We start from the raw sequence: 19516 nt of genomic DNA on the forward strand, positions 1-19516 counted from the left end.
CAAGGTGAGAAGATGAAGAAAACTCAACTGCAAGACTTTCTAGAAAAAAATCTGACATATGGCTGAAATATCTTCTTAGTTGTTGAAGCCCATTGCCAAGAAGCGATCCATCCAAGGTGAATCTTTGTTCTTGCAAGAGGTTTCTTTATGAAGAATGAGTGTGTTGACCACAATGCTTGCATGGGTGAAGATCAAAACAATGATCTTTCACATGGCCAACTCTGTCACAATGTTGGCATTTAACAATACGTTGTTGTGGAGGAGAAGCAGGTGAGTATGACTTGTCCTTAAGAAATCTAGCACTCTGAAATTGGATTGGCTTGGAATAGTCCGAAATAAAAAAGGACACATCCTTGTCATATCCAAGACCAGTTATGTGCATGTTGTTAACAAGCTCTTACCAAGGTCTGATGATGAACTTGGGAAGCACAAGCTGAATTTTTGCTTCTACATGCAAATCTGCTCTTGAATCAACCTCAACTTTACTGTCTTGATTAGATTTTGCATGTTGATTGGAGTCAACTTTTGACTCAAAAATGTGATTGTTCTGAACAAAAACAAGTTCAGAATGACAAATACGTTGTTGTAGCTAAGATTCAAGCTGCAAGAATTCTATCTTTTCTTGTGCATTTTGCAAACAAGTTCTAATATCAGGCAAAGTTTCCTTCTTGATTTTAATTGTGCCATCAACACAAGATTGTATCAAAGTTTTCAGGAACTCTAAAACTTCATTAACTTTGCCCATTTTCTAGTCACAACTATGAACTAAAGAGGAAGAAGCAGCACTCACTCACAATTCAATGTCACTACAATATCCTCTGTAACTGAGCACCAAACAACTAGTGTGCAATAGCTCTATTCAATGTACATACCAAGACTTCAACGCATGGAATAATGCTCCAACCAACAAGCAACAATAACAATAATGCATTCACAATCCACATCTTGAGTCATCTCATGGTAATGTTAAAAATTTAAGTAAAAGGATGAAAATGAAAGATAAAGGAGAATGTCACTTTTACTTTAAGAATTTAACATTACCATGAGGGAGCATCTAAGGAGCATCAAAAGAAACCCCAACCCAAATTAAGTCTAAGAACAAATTTAAAAAAAATAGAACCCTGTGGAACTACACATCTCCCTGCAAATTTGCGCAAAACTATGCCCAAACCTCCATGAATCCGCGAAGAATCCTTTTCTCGATCCACGGATCGGGCCCACGTGGTTCTAGATTCCTAGGAATCTTCTCAAAACGGCGGAAACACAAATCCATCGAAGGATCACCCAAGGATTTGTACAAGATGCAGTTCCAACCTTGGATCCATGGGGGTAGGGGGGAAGCATCCGGCAACATTGTTCTCACCCATCTAGCATGAGCACATGAATAAAGGTGGGCTTCTGATCAACATGTGCTTTAATTATTTTGAAATTAGGTGCTTATGCTTGTTTGCATTTAGGAAATTCATATGGATTATGGGATGGCTTTGAAGAAGGAGGGGTTTTGACCGTGACCTTGTTCTCACACCTTAAATGGGGGGTTAATCTTCGATCCTAGTCTAATAGGACCTCTCTTAATGGCCCAATGGGTATATGAGGGGCACTACTTGGGAAGCCCTAATTGAGATAGCATAGCTCCACCCGTCCCTATGTCATACTTTAACATCTTCCATCACACATTACAAGCCCTTATATCACATCCATTTTTCAGAATCAACTAACCATTGGTTCTCTAGGATTTAGAACCCATACATCTGCATACCTGGCTAGGGCCGAGCAACTTTTCCCTAGGAGGTTGATGCAACGAAAAAAAACAAAAAAGAGCATATCATGGCCACAAAACAAAATCAAAAGAAAGAATATCAAAATGCAAAAGATGGTCGAGATATACAAATTAGCACGTGGGCAAAAGTCCAGCATGAGCTCTACCTCACTCATTGTCGCCATCACTTAGTTCTTGATCACATATTGCTCCATTACATCATCAAAAGGAACCCTTGCATGTGCCAACCCCGATGAGCGATGAATTGACTGAACATTAAGGTGCAATAAAACTGCTATATCATTCAAAGCAGTAATACAATAAAACAATAAGAAATAAGCAATAATATAAAGAAAAATCAAGCACACTTAAAAATCGCACAAGAGAGGTGCAAAAACAAAGCCTGAGTTTGTAACTCATGCATCCATGATTTTTGCTTCCTCACATCTATACGTTTGGGATGTGGATCCCCATCATGCTAGTCCCTTTGACTATGGCCCTTGATCATGAATTCTTCTCCCCACTATATCATCATTATCATTCACTAACACCTATCGATTGAAGGGTCGACTTAGAAAATGTTACTTCCCCTTGGGGCTTAGAAACACCTAATAGGGTTGTCCTTTAGCCACTCCTACCTAGGGAGGAAACACCATTCGTTCAAGCTTGGTTCACTTAGATGCAATAAGGACTATTATCCCTAATGACTGGTTTCTTTCACTAGAAACTATGTTGGGTTGTCATGGGCACCTTACCCACAGGTACCCATGACACCAGAGAAGTATATTGGCACTCACATGTGAAGCGTTGAGAGCCTTGGGCCTCCAAGCAGTAGTAGCACATCACGCATGACCTTGGGCACCTCCTACACCCAAGACGTTCTACCATTTTACATTGGATTTGACAATTCTTCAAGATGATACACCTAGACCCAACAGCCCCCTGGCCGGCCTTAGCACCACATGAGGGATGGCAGTTGATTCAGGGCCCAGATGAGGATGGTCTCATATTCAGAGACTTGGGAGGGCCAGCAGCACATAGAAAGCCCTCAACGTTGGCGCGTAGATGGACATCAGCAGTTGAAGACCCATGGAAACCACTTTGTGCTGCCCCAACGAGATTTGGGACCACAAAGACCTATTGAGGTTGATTTGAGGGCCAACCCTCAAAACATAATCTTTATATGCTACCACATCACACATGGCACCTTGTAGCACCAACACATGGCATTTGGAGCCTATTTCTTGCATGACATCAGCTTTAGAAGCCTAGAAACTCACACATGTAGACTTGTTTTGCATTTATTGTCAAAAGCTAGTGTGTTGGCTTGTAACCCCAATGATACTTGTGATTTAGCTTGTTATTAGGGGTTTTTAGGCTAATACTAGACCCCATCCTCCTCACATAAACAGAGGAAGGACTTTTCATTTCAATGATCATCAAATGGGCTAATTTGACCTCTCTTAGAGAATTTCAGCCTTCTTGTACATTTGGACAGATGTTATCTATGGAGCATTTTGTTTATTGGAGTTGTATTCTTGTCTTTGGAGAAATTATTTCAGACCAATGAAAGAATTTCATACATGTTATATTGTATGTGAACCTTCTCTGTATTTTATGTCTAATGTATGGAATATATTATTCATCTAGTGTTTTTCTATTGTCCCCTAAATTATTAAAAATCAATTGCATAGAAACTAGATGTCATTATTGCATGTATTACTCATGAATAATAGTGGAGCGTCTAAGCTCATTAATTGACCAAACATGAATATTTATATATATTTTATTCCTGATTACAATGAAGACAAGCCCTAGCTTTAAATACATACAAGGGCCCATTACATGAGGGGGCTTGAGCTTTGATCATGCCCCTTAGTTTAGTTATTAAATTAAATGAATTATACAATAGTTTTACACATAACATTGCCTTCCTCTCGAAAGAATGCTTTGTCCTCAAAGCATAGGTAATGAAGAATGTTGTTGAGGGAATGCAACGGTCTCCCAAGAATCTTTTTCTTCTAGTAAGTCCTTCCACTTAATCAAGTATTCTTTGATTACTTGTGATCGCAACTTATTTTCCCTGACGGTGATGCCTCCTTTTGGTTCTAAAATGTTCCACCCTTCGTCATCTAAAGTCGGAAGTGTTGTCTCTATTGATTCGTGCTTGCCAAGTGCCTTTTTAAGGCAATATACATGGAAAACGTTGTGAACACGACTTTTATCACGAAGCCTTAAGTTGTATGCTACTTGGCTAATCTTTTTGTTAATCTAGTATGGTCCATAGAATTTTGGTGCCAATTTATTTTTCCCTTTTGTTTTAACTTTGAAGGATAACTACTTGTAAGACTAAAGTTTAACAAATACCCATTCTCAAACTCCAAATTCTCTTTGTTTTGTTTCTGTCAGCCTGCTGCTTCATACAATTTCTTGCAATATTTACATTTTCCTTTAGCACTTGAACGACATTTTGGGTTTCTTCTAAATGATATTTAACTGCTGGAAGTTTTGTCTCGATAATGGCAAGGTCCTTCCATTTAGGAGGTTCGTAACCATACATAACTTGAAATGGAGTCATTTTTGCTTAAGTGTGGTAAGTAAAATTATACCACCATTCGGCAAGGTGTACCATTGAGCCCACTTATTTTGTTTGTCTGTTGCATAACAACGTAGGTGGACTTCCAAATATTTATTGACAACTTTTGTTTGACCATTTGTTTGAGGATGGTATGCTGAACTCTTGCCGAGGTAGGTTCCTATATATTTGAAAAATTCCTTCCAGAAATTACCTTTGAATCTAGCATCTCTATCGCTAACAATGACTTTGGGAAACCCATGTAATTTGAATACAATCTTGCAAAATATCTCGGCAATTTGTTTTGATGAGTCCGATTTCTTCATTCCAATGAAGTGTGCAAACTTGGTGAGTCTGTCGACTACTACGAGAAGTTTGTCCTTTCCATCCAACGCATGTAACCCTTCGATAAAATCCATTGATATTTCCTCCCACTTCTGATTTGGAATATTTAAGGGATGGAGCAATTCGGATGTCATAATGTTCTCATTTTTGTTTCTCTGGCATTTATCTCATTCTGCTACATATTTTTGAAAATCAATGTTCATTCCCTCCCAAAAAAATTATTGGTGTGCATTATAGTAGGTTTTAAAGCCAACATCTCCATCTGATGACACTGCACTACATTAGCTGGTGGTCCCTTCCGAATTAGTTTCATCATCTGGCATGATGATACAATTTGATCTGAGGGTGTGGAACCCATATAACTTGTATTTTTGCCCCTCCCATCTAAAATTTATAAATTGCTTTTGATGGTTGGCAGAGTGTGTGCCTAGGGTTTGTAACTATTGGATACCTAGGATCACATCCACTCCTCCTACTGGTAGTATAGAACGAGGATTCTAGATTTTGTAATTTGACTTTATGGCATTTCCCTACTTTTTCAATTTTCTTTCCATCAGCTACCATCACTTTCATGTTGGGCATGGGATATGATAAAATGTTTAGCCTTTTCGCCATATTTGAGTCCAAAAAGTTGTGGGTGTTGCCAGTATCTATTACAACCATTACATTTATTTTTTTGATATGTCCTTTTAATTTTAATGTTTGGGGTTGAGATATCCCTATCATGGTTGATAATGACACTTGCAAAATATTCTCATTATCTAATTCTGGAGAAAATTGTGCAGAATCTTCAACTTCTTCTACTTCTGATTCTTCATTGTATGAATCATTTGTTGCTTCACATGTATACAGGTTCTTGGTCTCTTTTCCCTTAGCACATTTATGTTTAGAATCCCATTTTTCGCCATAATGTTTACACTTACCTTCTTTCATTCTTTTCATTTCCAAATTAGTTTTTTCTCCTTCACGAAGATGCGGTGGAACATATTTCGTATTATCCATATTAGCAGTTAGGGAAAATCTTCGTCTCGAATATACCCTTTCAACTTTTGACCACTTTATCCTTTCGAGCATCTTTTTTGCAACTTTTGCTTGTCTTGCTTCTTCTATAGAAGTGATATCATGAAGCTTAAGCTCAGCCTCGAGATGTTGTTTAAGTCTTGTGATGTATGATTGAAAAAGACAAGTCTTTGACTCTCTAGTGTATTCGTCCACATCTCCTTTTTGATGCAGCCTGGTGAGTGTTGTGAAGAACTATTTTTCTTTGATACCTTGGAACCTCTTAAAGAATGCATTTTTGAATTTCTTCCAACTGATAGCATGTGTTGTTTTCTTCCGCCATATATACCAATTATTTTGGTTTTTTGAACCACGCAACAATGTATTTCTCGTTACCGCCAAATTTGGAGAGCTCCAATTTTTCACTTCGTTGATATGTAGCAACTAACAAGGTGAAGAATTGATTTGAGAGCTGCATATTTTGAAAATTTGTGCATATTCCAAGTCTTTTGGAGTATTTAACTAATGAGTATATGAATTTTGTTCATTACATTGGCATCAGAGCATTCCTCTAAGTATACAAACCTTGTTCATTACAAATAGGTGAATGGAAATCCCTTTGTTGAACCTTTGAATTAGCTCTCCAAAGTGATATTGACCCCTCACAAAGATAATAGTTAGGGTTTTGATGTTAGAGTATCAAAATATTGTTACTCCTTTGCAAGATTTGGTTGATCTAGCAATCCCATAGACTCCATCCACCCAAGGTCTTGGCATTGGCCTTGTCTAATAGATGATCAACCTTTATATTACCCACAACTTGAATTTAACACCTTTTCGCTCTTTTAATTTAGCCTTCTCAAGGATAAGCAACCTCAAATAGGGCTTAGTGAAAAATTACATAGGAGAAAGATTTTTGGAATTGGAAGGATTGAACATCAAGAGTAGTACTGGTTGTCTCAAAATCAACCCTCTTGGTGGTTATTCTTTCCATTTTTCTCCATAATTTCTCTGCCCTAGCTATTTTGGTCCTAGGAGAAATCCTAGTTTGGTTAAGCTTCAACTTAAGGGCTTCTTCAAGGTTTCATGTGCCATTGTCTTGTTGGAATACATTGTTGGAAACCTTTTCTAGGCCATTCCATTTCACACGCCATTAATCAAGCCATAGGTCAAGCGTGCTCTAGTTTGGCCTCTCTAATGGAAGCAAATTGCCTCTTTTCATTACTGAACCTTTTGCTTAAGTTGAACCATCCTTTAGAAGCATATTGTGTCACCTCAAACCTCAAAGCATAGAACATCTCTTGTAGGTGACCCACATACCGGGACTTCTCCCAATGGTGAAAATCCATAAAGAGCAGGGGGTAGTGGCCATTGTGACAATGGGCCACTACCTTATTGTTGTCACTTGGTCTAGTGCTTGCCTTGTAGGGTACTCCTCTACAAGACCTGCTAGATTTTGCAGCAACAGTCCTCAAAGCTTATTGATGTATAGACTTGATATAATTTTCTGTTTTGAAATTTCTTCTCATCTCAATTCTCAAAACTGTGATCTTAGATGATACAAGACGATATGAACTTTTGAGTCTCGTACAAAATTGTCATATTGTGAAATGATCTAATCATCTCGAATCAATCTTTTGTGGAAAGTTATGCTTATAGGCCTTCCAAGATGAAATATTATCATGAGCCTTAAGGGTATTGATATCAGTATTCTTCATAATATATGTTGATTGTTTTTCTTCTGATTGAAGTTGATGCACTCACTCATTATTATACACAGTCTTGTGATTAAGATGTTGATAACGAGTTCTTGTAACCTGCTTTGTTTTTAGCATACTTGTAGCAATCCCTTGACTTATTTTTGGCATAAAATCTTCATCGCGTACTAGCATTGTTGGTTTGATTACTCGGTCTTCACTTGGAATTGCCATTGTCTAAATTGCTACATGTGAGTATGTCTTCACTTCAATTGGACTAGACTCCTAAGTCATGATGCTATCTAGATCAATGTTTTTTTCCCTTTTCTTCAACTTGGATTGTTACGTCTGAAGACTTCAATGTTTCTTTGTGACAAGTTTTAATTTTTTTCTCCAATGATTTCTTATCCGTTTTAAGTTTCTTAATTTGAATGATTAGATTTTGATTATGATCTTCAAGATGTAAGAGTTCTTCAGCGTCTGATTCAACTTTATTTTGAAATTCAAACTTATCATCTTTTAAACCTTTGACTTGTCCTAAAACCTTTTATTAAGGTTTTTTAAGCGCAAATTTTCTTCTTCCTTCTCCGACAAATTCTCGTTGAATTTCTTCTTGAGACATTCCTTTTCTGAGTCTAATTTTTACTTTATAGCCTTGGACTTCTTGACATTCACAATTAATTTTTGACTATGTTCCCTTAGACAAAAAAAAATTCCTCGTCCTTTTCTTTTAACTCCTTGTAAAACATGTCTTCAAGATCTTTATGTTGCTCTTTTGATACCTCATTTTTATGTTGAAATTTTATGAGTTTGTACTCGAATCCTTTTATTTCCATCTGCTCATTATCTTGATATTCTTACATAATGAATATTTGTCCACATGTTGGACAACCACATTTGTGATTTTTAACTATCGACTGAAACATAAATTCCATTTCACAAAAAGGGCATTTAGTCCAAAATGTTGAGTTATTAATGGAATCCATAGTTCACGGTTCCACTTATTTCCCATTTCAATTCTTTTATTAATAATAGAAAACAACCTTATAAAGTTTAATTAGCTTGGTACTTTAAAATGTTGGTATTATTTATAATAACCCTTTTTTCTTTAAAAAACTACCTTTATATTCAATTAAGAATATAATAATTACTTTACCTCTTTCATATACTTGTACTTAAATAACCATGGCAATCTTCACTTATTACTCTTCACATTTTTTAAATACTTGAAAAAAACAACCTAATCATTATTACTATTGCCTTGCGATTACTTCTTCACTCAATAATGAATAATCAATAATCTATGGATAACCTTAATATGAAGTTAAGGCAAACAGATTCTTTTCTTTCTTGGACCTGTCGTGCCTTCTCTCCGAATTGGTGGTGATGTTTCACTAGTACGTGAATGTGGAAGATTATGGTCTACACTATGGCAATAGATATAAGGATAATTACTTCAAGAATAATAATCGTTGTACATAAATGCCATAGGACAGGTTTGTACAAAAATTGATGGTTGGAGAACAGCAGTACTTAGAAATTGGTCTATACAACGTCCTAATAATATCATATGGACGCAACTTGCTCATAAGGATGTGAAGTTTCATGAATTAAGAAATAAAATAGTTATATGGAGTTCATACGGCATAGTGGCAGCTGTGAAGAATTGCAATGTCGATGGTACAACAATTGGGAAGAAACGATTGTTGGGCAAAGACAACAGGACGGCACAACCAGGGTTGCAGGGGAGCTACCCCCCTAAACCCGCTCCCGAATCGTGCTCCGCTCAGGAGCATATAGGGAGCAACCTCGGGAGCGCGCTCCCTTAAAAAAATAATTGCTCCCGGATTTTTCAGGAGCAATTTAGGGAGCAATCACTCCTTGACCGCTCCCTTACGCTTAAGGAGCGAAAATTTAAAAGAGGGAGCAGTCGAGGAGCGATCACTCCCAACCAATCCCTATTTCAAATTTTCGCTCCTGTCGATGAGAGAAAAGGCCGCACGATGCATGGGGAGGGCCATCTAGTGGACAAAGAGGGACGGGCGGCAAACGCGACAGAGAGGGAGGGAAGGCGAGGGGGGAAAGGTTAAAAGGCCCTCTCCCCTCCCATTATTTACCATTTGTCTTTGTTGGAGAGAGGAAGAGAGAGTTTGGAGCTTGGAGAGAGCAAGAGAGAGGAGCATGGAGCTTGAGTTGAGGAGGGAGAATAAAGAAGCTTGAGGAGCTTGCAAGGGAGATTGGAGCTTGGGATTGAAGAACTAAGAGATACGATCTACACTCTAATCTAGCATTTTTGTTTTTTTTATATGTTCATTGCTAAATAAAAATGTCCTCTTGTCTATTTCCCATTCCCATTCCTCCATTTTTTTGAAGAATCAAAACTTCAAACATCATGGCTATATGGCTTGGCATTTTCTTGTTCTTGGTTCCTTTTTTTGTTATTATAATGTTGGAAAGTAGAAGGAGGGTGATCATGATGAAGAGGATGAAGAAGTGGGTTATAGTGGATTTGATGAAAACCCTGGAGAGTACTTAGGTGAGGAGGAAGAGAGTGGAGATGATGAGGGAACAAAAACTAAACAAGACCAAACTCCATTGTGGAAATATGTTTCTAGGCCTAAAGCAAGGAAAGGGGGTGGAACCACTAAATTTGCATGCCCCATTGCAACAACACTTACACAAGTTCATACGACTATTCCAGAAGGCACATCTGTGGGAAAAGGCCATGGGATGGAGATAAACAAATAGGAATCAAAGCTTGTGTAAGTGTGTCAGCAACACAAAGAGCCAAATACACAAGGAAAGAGGAGGAAGCCCAATACAGATCTAAAATATCAAAGAATTTCTTTGAACGTAGCTCACAATCACATGCACAAAGAACTCCAACAGCATCCTCCCATGGCAGTAGATATGGAGGCACAGGAACAAACATCTCATTAAGGCGTAGAACCATATCAGATTTCCTTGACAAAGGGTGTAGGAATGATATGGATTCAAAAATTTACCAGTTTCTCTATGCATGTCAGATACCATTCAATATTCTTTGCTCACCTTATTGGCATGAAATGGTTTCTGCCATAAATGATGCCCCCAAAGGATACAAGAGCCCTAGGTATGACAAGGGTAGAACCGTTGGACCTGATCATGAAAAAGCAAAAATAGCACATTCTCTGAGTAAAATGACAAATTCTTGGAATGAGCATGAGGTGTCCATTGTAGCTAATGGATGGACAAATATAAAAGGTAAGCCATTGATAAGTGTTCTTGTTGTGTCTGTTAGTGGTGTCATCTTCCTTTTAGCATATGAATACTCAAACAAGTCCAAGACCACTATCAACATTGCAGAACCATTACTTGAAACAATTGAACATATTGGGCCATACAATGTCAGCCAAGTCATCACTAATAATGCTGCTAATTGTAAGGTAGTCGGAGCAATTATTAAGAATAAATACCCCAACATATTTTGGTCTGGGTGTTTGGTTCACACAATGAACCTTTTGATGCATGATATTATTAAGAACAAAAACCAACAATACAAATGGAATGGTGATTTGTACAAGAGAGGCAAAAAAATGATAAAATTTATTACAAATCATAGCAATATACCCATGGGTCTTTCTACAGTCACTCAAGATTGGAGTTGTTGAAGATTGTCGAGACTAGATTTACTAGCTATTACCTCACTTTCAGGCGCCTTTTGAAGGTAAAAGAGTCATTGGCTAGCATGGTATCAAGTCAACACTGGCAGGTATTAAAGGACAGGGCTCCAAAGGCAGTTGACAAGCAACGTTTTGAACAAGTGGAGGGAAGTATTGCAATCCACCAAGCCCATTTATAGCTTGATTCATTTTGCAGATACAAATAAACCAGTGATTGGGCAGGTGTCTGAGTAGATGGATAGCGTGTTGGGGTAAATAAAAAATATTGTTCAGGATAATAATCCCAACTTGTATACAATGATTCACAATTGTGTGTGTGCGCGGTGGAATAAACTTAATGTTCCACTACATGCCTTGGTGTATATCCTTATGCCAAAATACTACTCTCCATCTTGGTTGGCCCAACCTACACCTGGGGGTGGGGTTAGGATCAAACCAATGTTGCATGAAATGCCCCCCAAGGATCCAAACCAGGAATCGCGTCCTGGACGGATCTGTGGGGGATCCACCATCAAATCTGCGGTTTGGAATTTCGGAAGCATGAATCAAGCCAACGAAGACGGTTCCTAGAAATGCGAAACCATGTCGGCCCAATCCGCGGTTCCAATTTTCTGAACCACGGATCCAACAACGGATCCTCCCCAAATCCGCAGTGGATCGGGCACATATCCATATGGATCCCAAGCGGATCCGAAGGGAGACAGGCAGTTCCACAAGGTTTTAAATATTTTTTTATTTTTTCTTTGACTTAAGTCGAGTTGGGGCTTCTTAGACACTCCCAAGGTGCTCCCTTAATGCTCTTTAGATGCTTCCTAGATGCTCTCTCATGGTAATGTTAAATTCTTAAAGTAAAAGTGACATTCTCCTTTATTTTTCATTTTCATTTTTTTACTTAAATTTTAAACATTACCATGAAATGACTCAGGATGTTTGAGAGCGGTTCCAGCCTCATCAGACTTCATATGGAGAAAATAGAATTTCATATCCTATTCAAAATTCAGAAGACTTAACAGTTTTCAGGAATTCAACATCAATGGGATTTTGGCGTTTCATTAGATTATATCATGTATGAGGGTATGTGATTAGCATTTAATCAAGAGCACGAAGTCCCATATGTACCCTAGTGTTGGTGGTGTTAATTGTTGAACTCCTTTGTCATGCCCTTAGCAAAAAATTACCTTTCAATCAAGTCAAAATCATCAATCAAGCATGTTAAGCTTTTCCTACCATATTTTAAGGCTTGGATTAGGTAGTTTGATCAAAATTGGGCAATGTTGACTAATATCCCTTGACAATCGAGGTAGAGACAAAGGCTAGACAAGAGGAGAAGATTCTAAATTCTAGATGGTTGATGCTCGAATAATTAATCATTAATGTACAATGGATGCCATATCTATCTTGATCTAAGTACAAATATGCATGCTTCCATATCTTCTACAACTATTTTGTGTTTTGGATGTTTTTTTAATATAATGCAAAAAAATATCAAATATATATATAGTAGATGCTTCGCTTCCTAGATTTTTGGGAAATGACACTTCTGCATCCCCGCTTCGTGCAACATTGGATCAAACCCCATACAGATCCAAAGGTATATAAAGGATATATGGAAGCATTAAACAAGTTGGTACTTGACAAGGAGGAGTGTGTTAATCTGCGTCTTGAATTACGCAAATACTTTAGTTGCACTAGTTTGTTTGGTTCTTTGCATGCAATGGAAGATAGAGACATATTTGATGCTCTCACATGTTGGGAAGCATATGGCAGCATGGGAGTTTTGCCAAAAATGGCAAAAAGTTCTCTCACGGGTTGTAAATACTTCTTCTGCAGAGAAGTGTTGGAGCACCTATAGCTTCATACATAATGTTAGAAGAAACAGACTCGATGAAAAACAGGTAGAAAGCTTGGTTTATGTGCACTACAACTTGAGGTTGTTGAGTCATTATTGTAATCGGGCTTATGAGCATCCAACATATAAAATTTGGGATAGCAACCTAGAGGACGATAATTTAGAGGATGGCACTATACATCTTGAACAATTGGAAGCAGAACTTTTGAGAGATGATGATGAAGCAACAACAGCCATGCCACCCCCACCATCCAGTAGCAGTGTCAGTGCTCCAGTTCCAACTATTGTTCCCTTGTTGTTGTCGCCTCCATCTACATCCTCACATGGAGGGCATGTGTCTTCTATTTCTGGTCATGTGACTATGTAGGAGGAGACTCCTAGAAGACCACCACGACCTACTCAGAAATTAGACATTTCTCGTGGCGGCAAGAGGAAGCTGTAGATAATAGATGTACTTGTCTTTTCTAGTTTCTAGTAATTTTTATAATTGTTGACTCTTTCATATTTATTATGATATTTTTTGTAAACAATATATGACAATTTAAGTTTGAAGTTTGAAGTTGGCAATTGTAACTCATTGGTAATGAATTATGAATATGATGCTTCGTAAAAGTTCAAAGTTGTTTCATTTCATTTCATTTTATAACATTTCATTTCATGTTAGATATTCTTTGTTGTAATGGTTACACTTAGCTTACAAGTACAACTTTGGTGATCAATGATGATAAATGTTACATATTGAATTTTGAAAGCTTGAAACCTTAAGATTGATGAATCATGAGACTCAATATGTTGTATGTTACTAACTTGTGGATGTGGTTGATGAAGATTATAACTTCTAAATGATTTATTTTATATGGTTCAATCTATGTTTTTATCTCTAATTCATCATTCTACATGCTTTTGTTGACATATATGCATCAACATATAAAAATATATATATTATATAAAAATTCGCTCCTTGATTCACTCCCAGACCGGGAGTTTCTGAAAGTGTCGCTCTCGCTCCCGCTCCCAAGTAAACCTTGCGCGGGACAGAGATAGTGAGACATCGTAGCAGTGTGGTGAACTTTGTTTGTGACATGTGGCAGCTACATGTGGCGATCGATGGCGACTACTTGTGTACAACGCCCTCTTTTATTTTAAGTATCTCTCTACCTTTTTAATAGTTTTTTCCAAAATTTCCCCCTTTTATATATATAATCTCTTTAAATTATGCTTTATTTTCTTATATATATATATAATCTCTTCTTTTTTTTGGTAATGGCCAAAGGCTAGATATTTTTATTTTTATTTATCTTTTCTTTGTCAAATTCTTTGAATGGAAGGCACCTCACAAAAGTTTTAATATGTGGCTTGGAATTGGAGGAATCCTAGTCAAGGATCTTGGTCTTGGAATTCGTCACTTGAAGTTTCTATAAGAAAAAGAATTTGTTTGGGTTTTCCTCTCAAGTTCGAGAGGTTTTGGCCCTGGTGATCGCCTACGTTTTGTGACTCTTGTCTCCTTCTTGTTTATGCTTTGTTAACTATTTGATGAAGAAGAACACTATAATAATCTAAAGAAGAACATAATCTAAAGAAGTAAAAAGCATTCACAAGCAGCAATCATTACAAGAGAAATCACCTAATCCTAATGCCCTAGATTTCTCAACAGATGATAGGGTAAATAATATTTAGATATAAAATGTTTCAACACAAAGTGATATGATTGGTTATAAATGAGGACTCTTGTTTATATACCTAGGAAGGTGCAATTCCAAGAACAGTCATGTCCTTTGAGACATGCCTTTTCATAATTATTAATTATTATTGACTATTATTTATCCATATTTATGTTCATAACACTTTAAGAGATCGAACTCTATGAAGGAAACAAACCAAACAAACAGTGACCTCAGGACAAAAAGGGTGGACGTCGAGCTCTGCTTTGATGATGGGATCCAGAACCTTCCACTTGCATCAGATGATGTGCATGAGAAGCAAGGTCTATACTCTCTCTAGCCTATTCTAATATGTCTACAACAAGCTCGGTCCCCAGATATCAGAGTCATAAAGAATTGCGGGTTTGATAACCACCTTCATGAAACATAGTTTAGGTGAGATGTCATGAAACTGTCCCTTGAAGCATTTTCCCTCAATAAATGAATTGTTTGAGCTTATATAGCCTTTATGGGATTTCTCGAGCTAAAGAATCATGACCATAACATATTAATTTACTTATGACCAATGATATTATTAAATTTATTCAATATCTTTATATATTTAATTAGGTATATTACACACACCAAACAAGTTGTTTCTAGTGACACTTTAAATTGAAGATATCCTATGTTTATCTAATATAATAATATAGGATTATGCGAGATAAAACAGAAATCAACAGATCATTTGAAATGTAAGGAATGTTGTTTTGAAATAAATCTCACCCACATAAATGCATTTTTGTGGAATGTGTTTTCCTAAACCATTATGATAGTCTAGCAAATTTCTAGTCATATTGAAACTAAATTAAAATTCTCAAGGAACCACAAACGTTAGAACGGAATAAGACAAATTAGCATGTAGGATATAAACAAAGGAGTAGTCTAACCATAACTTGAAGATAAGACATCTTATTTAATCATCAAACAAAGTAAAATCCACTAAAGTATATTATTATGATAAAAGTTGAGTTTGAATAAATGTGAGGTTTACTCAAATCTAAGCTACACAACAATTGCAACTCGAAATTTTCTTCTCTAGGGATGAGACAATATAATGTCGAACTGCAAATCAGTGTTTCCAATATCGCCACAATATTGACAACATCGCAATGTCTCTCAATATTTTCATATATCATGATATTTTGGAAGAGTTGATTTTTTCAAGCAAAAAAATTGCAATATTTTCCTCCTTGATAATATCGCGATAAATGCCACTACCAAAAACAACACCAAGTCCTTCGAGGAGATGGCATAAAAGGGATTTCTTTTGTTTATCTTGCTCATCTTCCAAATGGAGCGAAGGATTTGGACCAATTGATTAGAACCAGACCAGAACTAACAAAACCCTAGCAATTAATGGTAATACTAAATTCTTAAAGTTAAACAAGAATGTCAATTTTTACTTAAACGTTTAACATTACCATTAATTGCTTCAAGATGTCTGAGAGTGGTTCCAACCTCATTGGATTTCATATGGAGAAAGTAGAATTTTAGATCTTATTCAAAATTTAGCAGACTTAATAGCTTTTATGATTCTCTTAAAGTTAAATGAGAATGTCAACTTTTACTTAAACTTTTAACATTACCATTAATTGCTTCAAGATGTATAAGAGTGGTTCCAACCTCGTTGGATTTCATATGGAGAAAGTAGAATTTTAGATCTTATTCAAAATTTAGCAGACTTAATATCTTTTATGATTCTAGGATTGTTGATTGCAACATTTCCACTAGCTCCTGACATGTATGAGGGTATGGAATTGGCATTTAATCACAAGCACCAAGCCATCTATGTAAATTGATGTTGGTGACAATAATTGTTGGAACTTCACTATCATGACCCTAGTAAAAATGTCAAGAAAGATAACTAATTTGGCATAATAAGTGTTTCCTATCTTATCATAATGCTTAGAGTGTGACATTGATGATTATCTGATGCCTTTAATCAGTTTCTTTACCTGATAAAACTCGCGCGTGAGCTTCAGCTATCCTGAGGGAAACTTTAGACGAAACCAGTTACTAGATGGTTTATTAGTCTTTCGCCCCTATACCCAAGTCAAACAAACGATTTGCACGCCAGTATTGTTGCGATCCTCCACCAAAGTTTCCTTTGGCTTCGCCCTGCGCATGCATATTTCACCATCTTTCGGTCCCAATAGGTGTGCTCGCACTCGAACCCTTCGCATGAGCTCAAGGTCGGTTGACAATGCACCCCCAATAGAGAGGATCTTGTCCGCCAGCTTCCTTACACCTGGCAGGTTTTCAAACCCGCCAACTCACACACACGTTAGACTCCTTGGTCTGTTTTTCAAGACAGGTCGAATGGAAAGCCCACCAACCAACACCACGAGCGCGCAGGTGCACACGGCCCGCTACAAGGACACACGCTTCGTTCCTCAACCATCACAACGGCAAACCAACAGGAAATACTCCCCCCACACTTGTGACGATGCAGCAACCCATGTTGGTTCACACCTCAAGTCGAGTGACAGACCAGACTGAGTCATTCCACATCCAACTGAGACGCATTGACAACCTCCATCTGCTTCCCTCCCAACAATTTCAAGCACTCTTTAACTCTCTTTTCAAATTCATTTTCATCTTTCCCTTGCAGTACTTGTTCCCTATCGGTCTCTCACCTGTATTTAGCCTTGGACGGAACTAACCACCCAATTAGGGTTGCATTCCCAAACAACATGACTCGCCAACAACACTTTGTGATGCAGCAAGGTCTTGACCCGACGAGGTTGTCACCCTCTCAGGCGCCCCCTTCCAAGGGACTTGGCCCAGGTCCACCGCTAAGGACGCTTCTACAGACTATAATTCAAGCAATGCTGCCACTCGATTTTCATGTTAGACTCTTCCCAGTTGACTAGTTTCTTTTCCTCCCCTTAATTATATGCTTAAACTCAATGGGTGTTCTCGCCTGAGTTAAGGTCGCAAGTTGGAGCTAACTCTGCCCTACCCAATGGGAAGACAAGAGAGAGCAAAGCAAGTAACATGGATGCCACACAAAGCCTGCATCACCTAACACCGACTGCCCAACCAAGGGGCCAAGATCACAGCTTGTCGACGCACGCCACGAAACATCGCTCATCGAATTTCAGCCAAATGCACTGCATTGGGCAAGGACGACCAGCTTCGTTGCTCCCTTAACATATTGCAATGAGCGCACTTGAATGGGATGCGACACCACACATACGTACCCTCGACCGAGGCCTCAGGCACAAATTGCATTCAAAAACTCGGTGATTCACGGGATTCTGCAATTCACACTAAGCATCGCATTTCACTATGTTCTTCATCGTAACAAGAGTCGAGATATCCATTGCTTAGAGTGTAACATTGTTATTGCTCCTGTTTGTCTTCTATTGTACATTGCATTTATTGTTTTATCTACAATTGTTATTTATCCTTGGAATATTAAATTTGATTGCTAATTGAAGAAAAGATTGGGCTAACTGATTGTAGTAGCATAGAACAGTGGAAAATTAACAAGGAATCAAAGCCAAGGTGAAGACAAGCCCAAGGAATCAAGAGACAAGCACAATCATCTTTGAAAGAAGCTAAAGGAACCTATTGACTTAATCAAGATGTCTACCTCTTACTTCAAGGATACTGAGAAGTTGGCTGACCCATCTAACTTTGTTGTTTGGAAGATCAGGTTTGAAGTCATACTAAATGACAATGATGTTTTCAAATATGTGGAAGGAAGAGTACCTAAGGCATCGAAAAATGCTCCTACTACTACCAAATCAAAATATAAGAAAGGTGAGCTCAAAGCCAAAAAAATTCTTATTAATTCATTGAAAGATCATTTGCTTACTTATGTTGGAAAATTGAAGAAGTCCAAGGATATCTATGATAAGTTGGTTGGGATGTATGAGGTCAACAATTTGAATCACATCCTCTCCTTGAAGAATCAACTCAAGGACATGAAGATGAACAAGGGGGAATTTGTGCAATCCTATGTCATGAGGATATCCCAACTAAGGGATCAATTGCAGACTGTTAGTGAGCCTATATCTGACAGAGAGTTGGTGTTGGTCACTCTTCAAGGTCTTCCTCCTATTTGGGAAACCTTCATTACTACTATTAGCAATTATGACAAATTCTCGACATTCAATGAGCTCGTTGGAAAGTGTACTCAAGAAGAAACAAGGATGAAAGGGAAGATTCAAAGCATGAAGAAGGAGAGCCCTTTGCATTTGTTGCTCAAGACAAGAAGAGAAAAGGAAGAGGGAGACCATCTGGTTCAAGAAAGCCTGCCCCTGAATCAAAGGACTCAAATAAAAGATTAAGAAATATTGAATGCTACAATTGTCACAAGCATGGTCACTATACTTGAGTTTGTTCGAAAAAGAGAGATGCTCCAAGGTCCAATTACAACAACAACCATGGCTTTACCAACAACAAGTTCAATGATAGAAGAAGAAGAGATGCCCCTGATGAACGAGAAGAAGGTCATCTGTCCTCAAAAGAGGTGTAGAAAATCCAGGTATGAAAATAATGTAGTTGCTACTTAATCTGAATATATTCTTATTTATGCTCTTTCTAGTTCCTCTCCTCCAGATTCTTGTGATGGTTGGCTAGTAGATAGCGAGGCTTCTAGACATTTCTTTGGATATCGTGAAGTCCTCTCAAATCTGGTTGAGAGGGAGACAAATAGGAACGACACCCTTGGAGACAAATCCACTCATCATGTGAAGGGCCTTCGTTCTGTTAAATTTAATTTGGACTCTGGGGAATCTGTTCTTCTTCATGATGTTATGTATGTTCCGGGATTAAAGAAGAACTTGGTATCTATATCTACGTTGGAAGATAACGAGATGAGAGTAGCCTTCATAAGAGGAAAGGTCCTCACTTGGCCTATGGAATCTCACATGAGAGATGCTTTCACCTTGGGATCCAGAATTGAAGGACTCTATTG

The 19516-nt window shown here is 37.7% G+C and overlaps 1 protein-coding gene and 1 non-coding gene across 4 annotated transcripts in view; both read right to left on the reverse strand.

Moving 5' to 3' along the window:
* Positions 1–19516, reverse strand: part of LOC149150249 (Zinc finger C-x8-C-x5-C-x3-H type family protein) — a 375155-nt gene that overhangs the window by 176397 nt on the left and 179242 nt on the right. The gene's annotated exons all lie outside the window — the stretch shown is intronic.
* LOC149150250 (5.8S ribosomal RNA) lies at positions 17774–17926 on the reverse strand. The gene has a single exon (XR_016263935.1). It is a non-coding gene; the product is annotated as a 5.8S ribosomal RNA (ribosomal RNA).

The sequence above is a fragment of the Pinus tabuliformis genome, chromosome 9 (genome assembly GCF_031772625.1).
Source record: "Pinus tabuliformis cultivar Carrire ecotype Pingquan chromosome 9, CPIR1, whole genome shotgun sequence".
NCBI classification, from domain to species: domain Eukaryota; kingdom Viridiplantae; phylum Streptophyta; class Pinopsida; order Pinales; family Pinaceae; genus Pinus; species Pinus tabuliformis.